The following is an 18,376-nucleotide window of genomic DNA, read 5'->3' as shown; positions in this document are numbered from 1 at the left end:
GACATCAGTGAGAGGAGATGGTGGGGGGGGGGGCGGCGAGGTATCCTCTCAACACAGAATATAAAGGTGCGGACCACACGAGACGAAAGGTCTCTGTGCGGGTGTGCGGGGGGGGGGAAACTGGGGGTAGTGGTCCGGTTTGGGTTGCTGCGTCTTCCTGGCGTGCGCCTCCCTACAGCCTGTAGCGGCGTGGTGGGCAGCGCTGCCTTTTGGAGAAGAGCTATCCCTTGGGAAGGGGTTCGGGGTCTCCCACAGTCATAATCTGATGCGCCAGCCACACTGCTTCTCGGGCTCACTCAAAGGATCACAGCTGAGCTCCAGCGCACACATTTGGCAACCAACAACTAAGGCCGGATCTCATTGTACTTTGGTAGCTTAGAAGCAGCTGGCCTCGCTCTGTCAGAGGCAGAGTGCTTCGTCTGACTAACCCCTTTTAAGTCCACACGATCAAACCTAATCTGGGGTGGATGCGGAGTGAATACTGGAATTTTTTTCTAAAGGAAGAAAGCAACAGATTTAAAATTCCACTCATGTTTCCTTCTAAGCAAATTCGTTAACTGGATGCAGAACAACAGACCACTTGTACTTCTCACGTCTCATGCAGTTGCCAAGAAACAGGTGCTATTACACCCACTATATAGATGGGACCACTGAGGCAAGGGTCATCCATAAGTTTCTAAGCACCAGAGGAGGGGGGTTAGAGTGTCAAACAAGAACTGTGGACATCTGGGTCCAAAGCCTCTTGTCTGCCATGAAACTCACAAAAAGCCAGTCACCCTCTCTCAACCTAGGCCTACCTTGCATTGTGTGAGGACAAAATACGATTATAACAACATTGTTATAAAGTACACAGTCCATCCAGATCAGACCAAAAAAGGCTCATGCAGTCCAGGACCTGGTTTTCCAGCCAGCCAAATTCTTCCAGGAAAGCCCACAAAAAGGGAAGGAAAGCAGCCGCCCCCTCCCATGTTTTTCAGCCCTTAGTATCTGATAGATTCCCTTTGGCTGGGGAGGTTCCATCCAGCTATAAAGGCAGACCCATCTGCCAGCCCTTATTTTAATAGGTTGTCTTCTCATCAGCACTGCTAAATCTTGCTCCTTGCTGCGCCGATCTTTTTTCCAAACCAGGAAGGAAGAGCAAGTTTTACTGGCACACGAGGAGTGAGCCAAAATAAACCTTGTGCAATTCCCAGTGTGTGGCTGGAACAAGAAGGGGGACTAGTCTACTCACTCCCTACTAGAGGCGGGGTGGTTAAGCTGAAAGCTGGGAGGGAGTGAGGGCCTAGGAAATTCCTAGGAACATGGCCCTATTATTAAGAGTCTGCCACCGCCCCCCTTCCTGTAAGACACAATCAGGAAGTGTAGCTCACCAGGGAGGGGAGAGTAAAAAAAACACACACACTATTCTCTCTCTCTCTTTCTCTGCTTGTTGGGGCACGAGATCTCAGTTAAGGGAAGGAGTGGGGGGAGAAAGACAAGCCAGATTTCCAGACAGTTGCTTTGGATGAATGTTAAAAGAAGAGCCAAAGATGCCACAAGATATTTGTTCATTTCCTTCTGCGAGCTACAGCCTCGTCGCTGGGTCAAATCCAAAATCCGTCTACCTCAACCAGATAATTCACAAGCAGGGTGAGAAGGCAGTACATCTATATTCAGTAGTTTTCCATCAGCAACAGGCATTCACAGGTAGAAAGCTGCTGAACTCGGAGGCTCCACTGAGCCAGCGTGGCGAGCAGTTGTTGCTCCATGACTCTTTATAAGAAGTCTGGTCCAGCATCCCATTTCCGGTCAACATGACACCGCTTGAGAGGCTTACAAGCAATAGCCCTTTCCTGCTCCTTCCCAAAAGCTGGTGTTCGGCCTCTGTCCACAGAGGTTCTGTTTTAGCTATTTTAACTGGCTCAGAAGCAGTATGCTACAATGGTTAGGGTACTGGACATGGACTGGGCAGACAAAGGATGGAAACCTTACTCAGGCTCCAAAAGTCATCAAGGAGGGGGACTCTCTTTCCACTTACAACATCTCACAGGTTGTTTTTTGGGGGGGGGGGTATGAGGGGTCACTCCATCCATGTATGAGCTCCTAATCAATAAATGGCTAATAGGTACTGATACACCTTCCCTCCATGCATTGGTTTCATCATAGGCTTGCCATAGGCCGGAGGCGACATAACACACACACAAGCCATCTAAACCAGTGGTAATAGCCTGCCAGGGAAGGAACTGTAGACAGCCTCCCATCTAAATTACTGGCCATCACATCTTGCAGCAGTGAGTTTCATAGGTTAACTGTGCTGTAAGTTCAAAAGTACTCTGTCCATTCTAACTCTACCACCGATGAACGATGTAGGAAAAAAACCTTTTAAATTATATTCAGATTACAGGGGAGGGGGAATCAACGAAATCAGGAAAGCTGAAAGCAAGATCATCACTCTCAAATTTGGGATAGGGAGACGGGGGGGGGGGGCGGATCCAGAAGGACAATGGTCCTCCTTATAGTACAACAGTCCTCCTTATAGTACAGCCATGTCCAACCTTTTAATGCTGGTGCTGGATTAACAATCCCAGTCCAAGATTTGGGTCCAGTAGCAACTTAAAGACCAACTAGATTCCAGGGAAGAAGTTTGAGAGTCAAAGCTCCCTTCATCAGATACATGGAGTGGAAATCTAGTTGGCCTTTAAGGTGCTACTGGACCCGAATCTTGCTCTTATGCTACAGACCAGCACAGAGACTCACCTGAAACCCCAGCCTACAAATTCTGATACACGCTGCAGTGGGCTGCAAACACACGTGGTGAGATTCTGTGCCATTCACATGCCAAAGACATTTGGAAGAATTGTATGACAACAGTTATTTAGATACTCACAACCTGCTTCGCTCCCCAATGGGGACCCAAAGCAGCTTAACAACGTGCTTATTCCCTCCTCCATTTCAACCTTACAACAATCACCCTTTGAGGTAGGTTAGATGAACGGGGGGCGGGCGCGCAAGGTCACCCAGTAAGCTTTTGTGGCAGAGAGAGGATTCGAACCTAGGTCGCCTAGATCCCCATCCAAGACTCTACCCACTACACTATACTGGTGACGAACAATTCGACAAAAATAATGAATCCCCAGCTGTACGGGCTTACCGAGCTCGCCAGAATCTATTTTGAGAAGCCCCCATAACAATTCCAGCTTCAGGGTCCCAAAAATGTAGGTCCGCCACTGCACAGAAGAGGATAGGACAGCACACGGAGGGCTTTTTCTGTTACCTGCAAGCTGACAGTTATTGGAGGTTCAAAGGCAGAGACATTGCTTCTGTCCAGCATCAACTAAAACGTTACAATTTTTTTAAAGTCCAGAACAATAAAAAAGTGTCCCACAGCCAATAATAATCAAGCGAGGACATGAAATTAAAAAAAGAGAGAACTTTTAAAGCTTGTTTTCAAAGGCACAAATCTGGCACGTTTCTGAAGGTTTCAGAGTTTGTAGAGAGCGTATAGAACCTCTTTTCTGCAGTGGCCGCAGATGGCAGAGTGGATACTGGCCCTGCTGCTTGACAGCTGCTCAACCCAGGCCCTTCTAGCACATGCAAAGCAAGCGCTCTAACCACTGAGCATTTCCCTATAACATTACCCAACTTCCCCCCATTGCGTCAGGAGATCCAGGGCTCTTTCCTTTTAGAGGTACACCCCTGCGAAATTGCACTTAGCCCAAAAGCCATGACTGGTCTGTTTTGCGCCAAAGTTAACAAATGTCACCGAATGCTTTTTGGCTGGTGGAACGTTTGTAGAAGATGCATTTTATAGGATCACTGACGGATACCGAGAAACCTCAGGGGAGTTCTTCTGCCAGGCCTTGTTTCCATGCCCGGCATTTTATTCTACGTAAGCCATTCTCAACACCTGGCCGGGGGAAAAAAAAGCAGATCAAAAGTGCAGCGAGGAGGCACTAGTCATGGCGAGATCAAAGAGAGCCTGATTTTTCCTCTCACCTGCTCCAGCATGATAAAGGAGCACTTTTAAGGTTAGCACGGGACCGCGGGACCGGGCAGCCACAAATTGCTCAGTTCACACATACAAGAAGGTGGCGGTGACAGAGACCCACGGTCACAAAAAACAGACTGCATCACTTCAGACTGCAGGTAGAGGATCAGATTTCGGGGTGGTTCCTGTTAAAATCAACCAACCAAGGAAAGAGGTAGTGGTGTGTGTGTGTGTGTGTGTTAAAACTCTTTCCCTGTTGTGCTAGTTATTTTTTATTCATTTACATAATTTATAGTCTACCTTTCTTGCTGAGACCCAAGACGGATTACACAGCGTAGTCAATATGCTCAAGCGCTGGGACATTCAATAAACAATACAATAGGGTGAGGTTTACGGAAAAAGCAAGCAGAAATCTGACACAGAGCTGAAAACAAAACTGGGGAAAACAACGTAACCAAATGAACATGACAGATTAACATGATGCAGAACTATCCAGTAGGAGCATACTTACAAGAACAGTACACAGTAGTGTAGACTATAGTCCCTATTAACATGACAAAGCTGGAATCCAAACACACACCCTGCAGCATGCAGTCAGGCAGTCCATTCATCCTCCTGCACGTCTGAACCCGGCTTTGTTAAGCAAACCATCTTACAGAGTGGTTGGCACGCCAAACACAGATAGCATAAGAAAAGTTCGAGTTTGGATTCGAGGAGAGCTTGACATCTATGCCTGCCTCTTTTTTCAAGATGCTACTATATTCCGTCCCCAACAATACTCATTGCAAGTCTTCGTAATTATCTGGAGAAACTGGTCTCCTAGTGGTTTGAGGATTCTTATATCTTGCTTTGATTCACCTAGTAACAGGCTGAAAAGTCACTCTGATTCACGTGATACCCGCGCTTTTGACAAACCAAGCACTTCTAAAGCTCCCACTGACTTCTAACAAGTGTCTCACCCTGGTGCTAGATTTCTGACCCCTGTCTCAGAGGTGAATCCACAGGGATAGATCCGATCGCTATTAGCCACAATGACTAAATGGAACCTCCATGTTTAGGGGCAGTCTCTCTGGATGATGGTAGGCAACAGCAGGGAATGCCTTTGGCCTTCCTGTCCCTGATCCAGCTTCTTACATTCCCTGGTTCATTTCGCACAGCATTATAACCAACAGGTTCAAAATAGGAAGAATCGGGCAATCCCTGTCCTATGCCCCTAAAGCAAAGGTGCAGTTTTTAGTTGGTACGAAAGCACTCATCTACAAGAGCATTCGGGGATGTAATTCAATTCAGTTGTCCAAGGAGGCCTGGCCCATCACCAGACCTGCCACCCTTGAATTATCTTCAATCCTAAAACTGTTCCCTGTTACCTCTGGGAGCTTCCAGTAACCTGGCTGCCGTGAAACAAGGGACATGGTAGGTATAATGAAAGCATGTTGTGAATGGAGGCCAAGGCTTAACTCAGCTGGAGGGAGGGACTCCATGGCCTATGGGGACAACACATCTTGTTTATGATGAAACACACCTAAGCCACGTGCCTAATTTTCAAAACAAGTTATAAATTTTCTAAATAAATTTTTTAAAAACATACTTATGGAACCCCATGCCACAAGATGCATTGAGGACCACCGGCCTTAATTGTTATTTTAAAGTCCTGGGGGAATATCTGTATTTTCATCTTTCCCTTCCTTCTGAAGAGTGGTGTATATACATAGTTCTTCCTCATTTTACCCTCACAACCATCCTGCAAGGAAGGCTAGGCTGAAGTAAAATGCTAGGCATGGAGACACTCAAGGTGCTTCTGTGCCATGTGGTGACTGGCTCCCAGGTCTTCCAGAACATAGTCCAACATTTGAAGCGCTATACCATGCTAGCTCAAGAACAAGGAAGAACCCATATTCTAGAGACATACAAAAGTATGCTGTTACTCAATGGATAAACATATGGAGCAGAGGTCCATCAGTGGCTATTAGCCACAAGTATAGATGGAACTCTCTGTCTAGGGCAGTGATGCTCTGTATTCTTGGTGTTTGGGGGGGGGCAATCAGTGGAAGGGCTTCTAGTGTCCCTTCCCCACTGGCAGACCTCCTGAGGACACCTGGGTTTTTGGCCACTGTGTGACACAGAGAGTTGGACTGGATGGGCCATTGGCCTGATCGAGCATGGCTTCTCTTATGTTCTCTTAAGAAGCATTGAATCGCCCACAGCCACCCACTGAAGCACCTACATAAATATACAAGGCAAACACAGTATTCTCCTGGATTATTTATTTACTTCATTTATCCACCACCTTTCTCTCCAACAGCGACCGTTCTCTCCTCTATCTTATCCTTGCAGTGGCCTTGTGAAGTTGGTTTGGCTGAAAGTGTGTGACTGGCCCAAAGTTACCCAGTAAGGTTCCACGGCAGAGGGAAGGATTCAACCCTGGGTCTCTCAGATGCTAGTCTGACACCCTAACCACTACACCATAATGGGTTCAATACCTTTTTATCACCTATCCATTAATGTTTTGATAGAAGCTAAAAAACACCGAAAATGTACAGAAACCAGGTGTTCAAAATTTCACAACGGAGAGCAGTGAGGGAAGCAAGAAAGAGTTTGACACAATGTTTATGGCAACTTGAGGATCCTTAAATCCCAAGATAAAAAATTAGAGGAAAATTGCATTCTGGCTTGTCACTGATAGACGCACTAGTGATCTTTCTCACCTGTTTCAAAAAACATGGTCAGAAATGGGGTTGTGGAAATGGTTACAAATCCCATCACCAAAGCAACAATAGGGAATCTGGGAATCCAAAACTGTAGAATTTCCAGATTTTTGGTTGGCCGGATTTTTGGGAATTTATCAGACTAGAAGAGGGCTGTAGGACAGGGACATGATACCTTTTGAGTTTATTTCTGGAATGGAATAAACAGATTGGGAAATGGTATCTTTTCTGTACTTACTCCACAAGGGTTAAACATTTGAGTTTATCTATTCTTGTTTTGACTGATATTCTCTACCCAGTTGGCCCTGTACTAAGGGGGGAAATATTCATGCATCTCATCGTTTATTTCAATGACATATGAAACACTTTAAAAATCTCCACAGATCCATAAAATAGATTTTATGGTTATGCTTTCTTAGTGAAGAAACCAACATCTATACATTCAAGGGATATGACAGATGGACTCCGTCTTGATTGGGATCATCCTAGTTCTTGCTTACCAGAGACCAAAAGTATGAAATGCTCGATTCTAAAGGACTTAAGAAAGAAAAGATAGCAAAATCTCTCTTTTCTGCAAACAAAAACATGAACGTCTGAAACTGCCTTAGAACCATTAGTCCATCTACCCCAGCACTGTCTACTCTGACAGTGGTTGGCTACAGGTAGACGCCAACAGCCTCCCACCAAACAATCCATCCATTTAGGATACGTCAAAAAACGTCTACCAGAGACGGTCCCCGTTCTTCCAAAGTGTCACTATGTATTACACTAGCATACAACTTCAAAACTTAGTGAACGCTGGCAATCACCAGTGAATCTGAGAGTCTCATATGAACTGTGGGAACGTCTAAAACATATTTATTTCTCCACTTTTCAGATATACACCAGCATACACCGACAAAGATGACCATTCACCAGTATATTTCAGATGGTTCAAACCATCATAAAATCCACGTGTGATTTCATTATTTACTTCATTTATATCTCACCGTTGTCCCCAGCTGGGACCCAAAGTGGCACACACCATTCTCCTCCACTTTATCCTCAACAATCCAGTGAGTGGTAGGTTAAGTTGAGAGTGCATAACTGGGCCAAGGAGACAAACCAAGTTCGGAGGGCGAGATTCAAACCTGAGTCTCCAAGATCCTAGTCTGACACTGTAACCACTATACAATGCTGGCTCACGTTATAAAATCCACCTGCGATTGGCAAAACTCAGATTTTGGGCCCTCACCATCCCACGTGCTGGAGAGACAAGTCTCTATTCAAAAGATAATGACATGATCTGTCATCACAGGAACTCTCAAATCTCAGGGATTGAATATTTTTCTCAAGACGTCTCAACTTGCAACCATTCTGTCTGCTGGGACATTTGACTTGGAAAAATAAAGTGAGTTTTCTTGCCTACAAACCAGCAAGCCAAACAAGAGAACAATCAAGTTTTGTCATTTTATCTCATTCAAGCATCATGACCCATAAATTTGTTGGAAATGCAAACATCTTTGGCCTCACGAAGGGAGGGGGAAAGGTGCAAACCATGGGTTGTCATTACATCTGAACCCGACCGATGCATGTACTCGGCCTAACCCAGGAATTCAGCCTACCACTGCATCCCTGATTAAACTACTAGTGGTAAAATCCAATCAGTGTCAGGTACTACCGTTATCAGCACATACTCTGGTAACTTGTGAGAGTGACATTGGGACAGGAACTATGTGTTGTGGAGCCTGCACAAACAACGTCCGATAGAATCTAGAGAAGCCATTGGTATTTTTTCCTAGAGCAAGAAACATCTAGAGTCCAGAATGAATTGCTGATGCTAGGAACGAGTGGGTTTTCCTGTGAGTTTTAGATGTTAGAGCTCACAAAACATAAATTTAGACAGCAGGGGCAGGCAGATCATTAAGTAGCATCTGGGCACATTTCGAAGGATGAGATAGCTGAAACATTGTCCCCAAGAGGGCTTGGAGAAAAATGGAAGGAGCCAAGAGTTGCAACTGAATTGCACACAGATGATGCAGAGTTTGGCCATAGCTTGGTGCGGGAGTGCATGCTTCATATGTAGAAAACCCCAGGCTCAGTCCCCGACATCAGTTAAAACCAGTTTCAGGGAGCAGGTGTCAGGAAAGACCTTCCTCTACCTGGAAAGACACTGCCCATCGAGAATAGACAACACTAAGCTACAGGAGCCAGGGATTTGTTTCAGCAGAAGGCAGCTTCATTTATTCAGAACCAGATTGGTCTGTAGATCCAGAGGAGTTAGCCGTGTTTGTCTGTAGTCGCAAAATAGTAAAGAGTCCGGTAAGACTAACCAACTTTACTGTAGCATAAGCTTTCGAGAACCACAGTTCTCCTTGTCAGATGCATGCATCTGAGAAAGAGAACTGTGCGTTCTCGAAAGCTTATACTACAATAAAGTAGATTTTCCCATGAATCAGCTGTCCTGGGATAACCACCTCTGACTTTCACAGGCACCTGCATCACCACAGCATCTCTACATCTTCTCAACAGGTCTTTACTTAACTTCCTCTTTGGGACCACTTTGGTTTTAACAATGAGAACAAGAGGACCAGAGGAGCCACATGCCTTATTTAAAGCCAAACCCAACATGGGTATGACTTGCACAAAAAGCCTCTTCTCATACAGCACCACACTATCAGAAATGCAGCCATGTGCAAGATCAAGGGTACTATCCTTAGACAAGCGTCTCCGGAACACGTCCGCGAAGTGTGGGACAGCTTAACTTTTTGAGGCTGGGAAAATGTCAGCTTCTCTAGGACAGTACAATGGTATCCCTAGCTGTAATTCTCTCAAGGAAGAGAGACAACACATAACCCTTCCCCATCTCAAGCTAATTGGGTGGTGCCTCTTTGTTCCCAATTTTTCCCGAACCGGACTGAATGGCAGCCGAAACTGTTATTTAAACAGGTATACTTCTCTCTGTTAGGGCTTTGGGGTTTTTTTTAAGACATCGCCAAAAGAATGGCCACTTAGGGTCAAAATTGTGTCCCCTTAGCACACACAGTATCTTACAGACACACGAAGAATCTTTATCCTGACAGCATTGGTCCATCTAGCTCAGTAGGGTCTCTGGAAGAGATGGAGGTATAAATCCAACACGCCCTGTCTGGGATCTTTCAAATGGAGAAGGCAGGGACTGAATCTGGGACCTTTTGTGTAGAAAGCAGGTGCTCCACCAATGTACTACATCTCCTCCCCTTATAATCATCAACAACGGTCAGCCCAACTCCTCACGAGAAAGTACAAAGGGGTAAGACAGCTTCAAACCACCAACCCCCTCTGAATTCAACATTTATTTTCCAAGGTCTGAACCCAGCTTTCTCCACTATAGGCTAGTGGCTTTGCCTGCATGGATGTCTTCTCCTTTTGTGATTCGACGGGCAGCCTGCACAAAATTCCACTACAAACACCACAGACCAGTCCAGGTGAAAGCAACACTCTCCCTTCGTATGTTGCAACCCTTAATCTTGCTAGCTTCGCTGACATCTTAGGAAAAAATCACCACCACCATGTTCTTCTACAAGGTCGCAGATTTCTATCAAGTAGCTTCATAAGTCATCCATACTGTTTGGGGAAGGGCCTTCTTACTTAGGTGATAGCTGATTGCACCATGCAGTAAGTCTTTCAACACCATGTCCCGCGTTATGTATACCATGTACACAAAAGTTACAGTGTAAACTTGTTTAAAAGCCACCACAAACTTATGGCCCCGTGTACAACTTCTTTCTGTGTATAGAGCAATGCTGAAGCAGAGAGAGACATATGGGAACTTGATCTGGAGGGCAACACATAGCTGTCCATACTTTCAGATGTGATCAGCTCATTTCTTTACAACAGAGCTCATGTGGTGCAGTGGTTTGGGTGTCTGACTGGGAACAGAAACACCCAGGTTCAAATCCCTGTTCTGCCATGAAGCTCACTGGCTGACCCTTGGCCAGTTCTGTCTTCTCAGTCTCGATTATTTCACAGAGACATTGCAAAGAGGAAACCATGGGTGACCATATACACCATCCTGAACTCCTTGGAGAAAGGGCAAGATAAATGTACCAGAACAGATATACCAGATCCTCAGCAGGAAAGAAGTGGGACATTTGAACAGCACACTGGAACAGGTTGAGTTTAAGTTGCTTCTGCAGTGCGTAGACCTGGCTGATCCTATACTAACTGGTGTTGTTGTCATGGCCAAGGTTGGAACACCAAAAACACACCCTTGATTCAGTACGATCCTGGCTGCCAGTAGCCCGCCGAGAACTTTTCCTATAAATTAAATGGCCAGTTCACCCCTGACCTCAGGAATCTAAATTCTACACTGAAGAGTGGATTCTGCACAGACTTCAATGTGCCCCAGCGCACACACAGCGCTACCTCTTCTTAGTTTACTTCTGCAAGACCACGCCATTACTGTGCTCAGTTGAAGGTACTGGCTATTACATACAAAGCTCTTCATAGCCTTGGCCCAGCATACCTATGGGATCGCCTCCCTCCCTATGTTGCTACATGGAAGCTTCGCTCATCTGAACAGGGTCTCCTGCAGGTACCAAGCTGCACATGAGCAAAATCAACAGCAGCCCATGTACGGGCTCTCTCTGTGGTGGCCCCTACCTGTGGAATAGTCTGCCTGAGGAAGTCAGGAGAACCCCCACTCTCCTGGCTTTCTACAAACGATGCAAAACCGAATTATCCAAAAAGGCTTTTTACTCAGATAGGAGGGCTGTATTGTAGGGAGGAGGTCTCAATTGCTTTGCTAATGAGTTAGGGATCATAGACTTCAGCACTATGTTGCCATACATATTATTTGTTGTTTTAATTATGTACTCCTATATACACTACCTGTGCTTCATGTTGTCTAATGTCAGTCCTAGAATTATGTTCTGTTTCAGCATTTCTTCAGCTCTGTATTGGATCTCTGATAATGCTATGTGTTTGTAAACTTTTATTTATTTACCCTATGGCATTGTTTATGGAAATGTCCTTAAGACTGATTAATCCGCCTTGAGTCTCAGTGAGAGAGGTGGACTATAAATGACATAAATAAATAAATGACCACTTACAAGAGTCAACCCTATTTGACTCTGTTTCTGTGTGTTGTTCATACGGCCTATTCTTCCCTAGATCTACTCACTACCACACAAGCCTGCCTGTCTAGAGGCAACCACATAACCATCCATAGCTCTTGTTTCAAGGGAAGCACACAGTGGACTTCTGCTACACCAGCTGACTGCACTGCTCACTGAGAGCTAAGGGCTGGATGCTTGAGTTTCTAGCTGAAGTGGAAGAGGAGGCCAGAGCCAACAGCATTCCGGCCCTTGAGAGCCTGATTTCCCAGTCTAAGGCCAATTAAGTAAAAACAGCCGGTGGAGGAGAACCGACTCCCAATGCCCTCTTTCCAAGCATCCTGGCTTGGCGGGCCCCCAAACAGGCCTCAGCAACCCACTCTGAGATTCAGCCTTACGGGTTCAGATAGATGGTAGACACATGGGTACGAGGAAAAATGGGAGGGTGGAGGTTGGGGGAATATTAACAATCACTCTTTGAGCTGCCTCCTCCACGCCTGGTCTCAGTGCCAAAGAAAAGCAGGGAGGGGAGATCGAGCCAGTACAAATTTGCATGCTCCCCACCCGCTCGCTGCCAGAGCTGCTGTTTTGTTAAATCCACAAAGTGGGCAACTTGTACTGTCTTTCTCAATCTCCAGTTCTCCAGGGCTTAATGTGAAACAGGACCCCACCCAAGTCCCCTCCCTTGCAAAAGTCAAACAAGACCCAGCACATCTTGAGCTCTTCTCGACTCACCTGCCCCTTCCTACATGAGCTATAGCTTCTCTAGATGCGTCAACCAGGGCACTGTTTCCTCCTCTGCTCAGATTCCCCCATAAGTCTCTTCTGTGCATCCCATTTCCACTAAGCTATCCAAAATGTCTTTATTTAAAAAGAAAACAGTGACAGCTGATGACTTGTACCTCTTCTGATCAGTGGTCCACATCAACGTTTATGGTCATTTATTTTTGTGGACACCCTTCGAGATCAATCCACATAGTTCAAGCAGGAACATCCAACTGTTCCTTGCTGCTGGCGATCAACATATATTCTCACCCGCCTCCAAATCCACAGGCCAATAGTTCTATAGCATCTATATGTGTCAAAGCAGTATTTTTAAGTGGCTACCATATGGCAAAATGATCCCTAGATTCCACAGTAACTGGCAGTGACTCTTCACGTTCTCAGGAAGGAGTGTTTCTCAAACTATAATGGGAAATCAAAATTGTGCTTCAGACCCAGAGCACATCAGGTCTCTTAGAGCAGGGCTGAAAGCTGGAGAGGTCCATTAGATCACTTAGGCTGGCCCATAAACTATTCTATAACATTTTAAACACTGGTGGTACATGGACAGTGAATCCACAGAAGCTCTGTACTGGGAGGGGATTGATTCTCATTGTGGACAAGAGGGGAGCAGTTACTTGCAAATCTGATTTCGTCTAATCCCACAGTGGTATCTGAGCATTCATCACTGACCCACCTTCCTTGCTTTTAAGATGGCCCTCTCACTACAGCTGCTTCAATTTGCTTCACACCCTCAATTGCTTTACAGTCTCTAACTCCACCCATCACTAGGCCTGGCATTCTACTATCCTCCACATGTTCCAAACACTTTGGGTCCAGACGACCTTCCATTTCCCAATCACCTTTGCACCACCTGTTATCCTGACCCACTAACCCCAATTCCCTTTCCTCTTCCACATTTCTCTCTCACTCATCCTCCCTTTTACCTCCTTTCATATTATAACAATTTAACTAGCACCTTTCAAGCCTGCGAAGCCCTTCACATCAATCAACACAATGCTTCTTAAATCAACAGCATCACTGCACATTGGGGGCCCGAACTCAAAAGAGCATGTCCAGCCCAAGAAACCTTGCAGGTTTGTAAAAGAAATGACATTTAGACCAGAAACTCACAAGTTCATTGTTCAGGCAGTAAGTGATAACCTACATAGGCCTCGCAAACACATTGTCCAAAGTTAGCGAAGTTAGTCATTTATGACTGAAATGAAAGAAAACTAAGATTCTCAGAGAGCCATTCTGGGAAGAGTTTTGCCAGACTCAAAAGTTTGTTCACCTCTCTCTCTCTCTCTCTCTCTCTCTGTGTGTTTAAAGCTATTCCAAATAAAAATATATGCTACTGTGACTTTTTGGATTTCTTCCCAAGAGTTCAGTGGCTCAGTGAACCGGACCTGTGCCCTGAGTCACCAAAAAGTTACTAGCTCACAATTTCCCCCAGCTTTTAAACCAGTACACCTGCCACCAGGTCATTAATTTGTGACATTTTAGAAACAAACTTTTATAAGATTCTCCTAGAGGTCAACAGCTCAACTAAGCAGTTGATGGCAAAAGTCGATTTTAATTCCCAGGATCTCCTTACTCATAGCACAGCTTATTGATTCCTATAGGCAGATCTCAAATCTCTTCCGAAATTCTGCCCCTCATCTCTCCCCGCACATTCCAAGACCCACAACCAATTAAAATATATCCATTCCCTCACTCAGAATTTGTCACCTAAACATAAGAGCCTCCCCCGCCCCCCGGTTGTTCTTCTCAATATTCCCACCTTTAAACTTCAAATTCTCCCTTTCTGAGACTGCTTGTCCCTCACAATTCCCCCTCAAGAAGGCGAGAAGGACCCCCCCACCCCAGCCATCCCTCCTCGTCCTTCATAGCACCCAACAGGGAAGCTTAGAAGTAAGGTGAGGTGAGCCTGAGCCGCGCCCGGGCCTCATAACTAGGCCTCGCATCCCCGGCCTTTCCTAGCCGCCGCGCCCAAGGACCCCACCTCTTCCCCGGGGAGGGGTTGAGGTTAGCCCCGCTCGAGCCCTTGGCCGCTCTTCCCCTCCCCCCACGCCAAAGCTCCCCTCGGTCCGCCATTGGCCAAGGCGGAGGCCAGAGGGGAAAAAAGACGCAGACTGACTTCTCATTGGCCAACACAGCCGCCTGTCAACACACCTCCCGCGGAAGGACGGGTTCGGCTTCATCGCAGAGCATCTTGGGAAACGTAGTGCCGGTGCCCATTGCACCTGCAGGCAAGAGCAGGGCGAGAAAACTACAACTCCCAGGAATCCCGGCAACTTTTTTATTTCCCCCTTGGCTTTCAAGCCCCCCTCCCTTAAAAAAAACATATCCTGCCCCCCTCCTTACCCTCCCTGAAAGCCCCAGCCTCAGCAAGTACAACGTATGCACGCAGCACAGAAAGGCTGGGCAGGAAGAAGGAGGAGGGGGAGGGGGTGGAAAGTTATTTCCAGCCTCTTCTCCCCCCCCCCAACTTAATTACAACCCCCTCCCCTTGCACCAGCCTGGGAGCTCCCTAATGCAAAAGGACAGGCCACCAGATGAATTGCTACACTCCCCCATTTTGCATGTCACAGGCTACATTGCAAACAACCCCCACACCTCCTAACTCACCCAACCACTTTCACCTTCAGTATGCCCCCCCCCAACATAAACCCAAACATCAACCTTCTCTCCCCCCTAGCACAACAACGCGCACCCGTCTGTGCCCCAAACACACATGCAACCCGGAATCCCTAGATTGCTATTTACTGTTCAAGTTAGGATTAAAAAAGAAAGTCACAGGGTGGAAAGGATGATTGGGGGGGGGGGGGATCAAGGAAAGGACTTTCCTACCCTCCTGCCACAGATCTCTTGATGAGCACCCCCCACCCAAGGAAAGATCCCCCCCCTTTCCCAGAGTTCTTACCTTGTTGGTCCTGAGGGTGTGGGGCCAGGAGGAGGAAGAGGAGGAGGGGGGGCCGCCTGGAGTTTGGAGTCAATTCCTGAGCTGCTCTTCCAAGTCCTTCCTCCCTCCCTCCCTCTTCTCTCTCTCCTCTCTCTCTCTCTCTCTCTGCTGTTCCTGCCCCTACTGTAACAGTAGATGCAAAGCCCCGTATGATGCTGTGTAAACTCCCTTCCTGGTTTTTCTAAGGCTATAATGGGCTCCCCTCCCTTTCTCTTAAAGGTGCAGCTGCAGCCGCTCTTGGGGGGGAAACCTGCAATTGACAAGGGAAATTGACACGGGGCTGCGCGCCGCTCCAAGCTCTTTGCAAACTGGCTTGGCAAGTCTTGTGGTTGGGGTGGATTTTTTTTCTTTTGCAAAGGAGGAGGGAAGGGGGGGGAAGGGGGGGAATGGACTGACAGCAAATCAAGGCGACCCCCCACCCCCGCCCCGGCTGCCACGTTTCACCCTTGGTTTCTTGTGCCAAGGGCACACTTGGGGATGATTGTTTTTTGCAAAGCCCTGCCTGGCCTCTCCTCCCCCTTCCTCTCTTCTCCCTGACCCCACCCAAGCAAGAAACGACCCTGCTCCCAGCCGGCCTCCTGGCCCTCCCTAAGCCATGGCTGCGGTCCATGTTATCTAACCCAGAACACGCAGATGAGCGCGGAGCTGTTCCTGCGTGATGATGGTTTCCAACGAAAACACATACACAAGGCGAAGGAAATCGGAGCAGCCGGCCACATGCGGTGGAGGGAACAGCAAGAGAGAGGGTGGCAGGTGGATCCCGGGGAAGGGGGGGCATTCCTTAGAAATTCAGGATTATTATTTTGCGAATTAGAGGACACGAGAGAAAGCAGTTTCAGTCCTCAACTCTTGTGCGCCTTTCCTTGCTGATGTTGAAAACAGGCATTTTTGACTTCTATGTAGCATTTTTGAATGTTCAAAGACGTCCAACTGGCATTATCCTGGCTGTTACCCTTTCTACATTTTCAGTATTTTTATTCCCATGTGGAGAGGGGCACGATGAGATGAGGCTGAGAGTATGTGGCTGGGGCAGGATTCGAACTCGGACGCTCCTGATACATAGCTGAAGCACTTTACCGTTAGGCTACAGCAACTCTCTGTGTTATTCCCAAGTCAACACTGTAAGGTAGGTCAGTATTATTATCTCCACCTTGCAGATTTGGCGGGGCTGGGGAAGGGTCTGAGAGATGGCATGCCTTTGAATGGGAGACCCACACTTTATTCTATAAAGACAGTTTCAAGTGGGTAAATATGTTGGGCTGCAGTTGAAGATCAAGATCTGGGACCAATGGCACCTTGGTCTTTAAGGTGCTATTGGACTGGGATCTTGCACTTCATTCTATAGTTACACTAAACCGCTTATCTCAATAATAAATGTAGAAGTCTGTCCTAGTTAGGCCAAAGCTGTTTTCTACCTGAGAGTTTCTGGGGTGGCTCTTATTGCAGCAGGTAAAGAATTTAGCCACAATCCTGCAAGCTATCATTTATCAGTTGGCTGTTATTGCTGGATTAGTATTGTTACTTTCACTTTTTATTCTGATGCAGCTTTCAACAAGCCTGTTGACTTTTAATTGATTTTTAATGCAAGGCATAGTGCTGAAACAATTCTTGGCTATTAAACTGCTGTTCATCCATGTTGTTTTGCTGCAGTCCTTATAACAATTCTGTGCTATAGGTCTTAACAGTCTTTAATTCAGAATATTTAATAGACTACGGGCTATCATATAAGCCTGCCTGAGCCTTGAGATCTTTTTGCCAGGCCCAGCTTTAAGTCCCCTTGGCCTCCAGAGGTGAGTTTCATGGCCACAATAGACAAGAGTCTTTTCCGTGGTGCCCCTTTGACTGAGGAGTGCCTCTTTGGAAGATACCACATGGAACAAGTTTTTTTGGGACCAGGCTAAAATGTTTGAACATTTCACAAGCATTTAAAACTGAGGTTTTAATTTCCCCTGTAGGTTGTAATTTTATCTGTGTTTCATTGGCAGTACTTTATTAGTTGTTTTAAAAATATTTTAAAATGCAAGATGTGGCTTTAGAATAGATCCATTCCCACCCACCCCCAGTAAAACAGCTGGCAATAATGACAAATATTTAAACAGCCACAGTGTTTCATAATGGTTACAGAATCAGAATGGGAATCAGTGCAGAGATGTGAAAAGAAAAAGTACTCCCCGCTCCAGATATATACCCCCATTCTTCCAACAGAAAAATTGAAAATTTGGTGGGAACCTCTGAAAAAATGAAATATTTTATCTGTTGGAATAAGTGGAATGTTTTTAAAGATAAGGAATTATTAACAATGTGTACCATGTAAGCATTAGAAAGTGGTAATTCTTATGTATACTGTAGACCTGAATGACATTTTCAAAGATATGTACATTGTTTAAATATGACTAATTTTTACAATATGCTATAGTGTGCATAAATGTTATCAGTGTTATAAAGTTTTAATTCAACATCCAAATATGCTGTGAGTCCAACTGTGACTGCATGAGATAGTTACTGTTCAAGTAACAGACTTCCTTTTGTTTTCTATAAAAATTGTGTTTTCTGTTTTCATCTTTTATTTTTTCATTACCTCTGAGATGGAAAAAACTAAGATATATGTGCTAAGCATAGGGTCTCCCTCTTTTCCTAGCTTTTGATATATTCATGGTTTTGCTTGTAGAAAAGCAAGAAAAACAACGGACGTATCTCAGTTTCATATATATGCCAAAGAGCAAAATTTTATATGCTAAGATATAGATGAAAAAGTAAAATAAATTTAGGGTTGAAAATACCATTTCAATCCCCCCCAGTAAGTTTTTCAAAATAATCAAAAATGTTTTCTCCCTGTGGTTTCAAATGTCTAGCATTTTTACAAGTGACACCTAGGTAGGATTACCAACTTCAAGATGAGGCC

At 45.7% G+C, this 18,376-nt stretch overlaps 1 protein-coding gene across 1 annotated transcript in view; it reads right to left on the bottom strand.

Annotated features, from left to right (window-relative positions):
* Window positions 1-15,539, bottom strand: part of ZBTB7A (zinc finger and BTB domain containing 7A) — a 53,647-nt gene extending 38,108 nt beyond the window's left edge. The window contains exon 1 of the mRNA XM_054979546.1: window positions 15,436-15,539. The gene's annotated coding sequence lies outside the window, so the exon portion shown is untranslated. The remainder of the gene's footprint in view (window positions 1-15,435) is intronic.
* Window positions 15,540-18,376: the final 2,837 nt, after the last annotated feature.

This window comes from Eublepharis macularius, chromosome 5 (genome assembly GCF_028583425.1).
Source record: "Eublepharis macularius isolate TG4126 chromosome 5, MPM_Emac_v1.0, whole genome shotgun sequence".
In the NCBI taxonomy this organism is placed as follows: domain Eukaryota; kingdom Metazoa; phylum Chordata; class Lepidosauria; order Squamata; family Eublepharidae; genus Eublepharis; species Eublepharis macularius.
The sequence above is the reverse complement of the archived record's forward strand: the minus strand, read 5'-3'. Positions and strand labels throughout refer to the sequence as shown.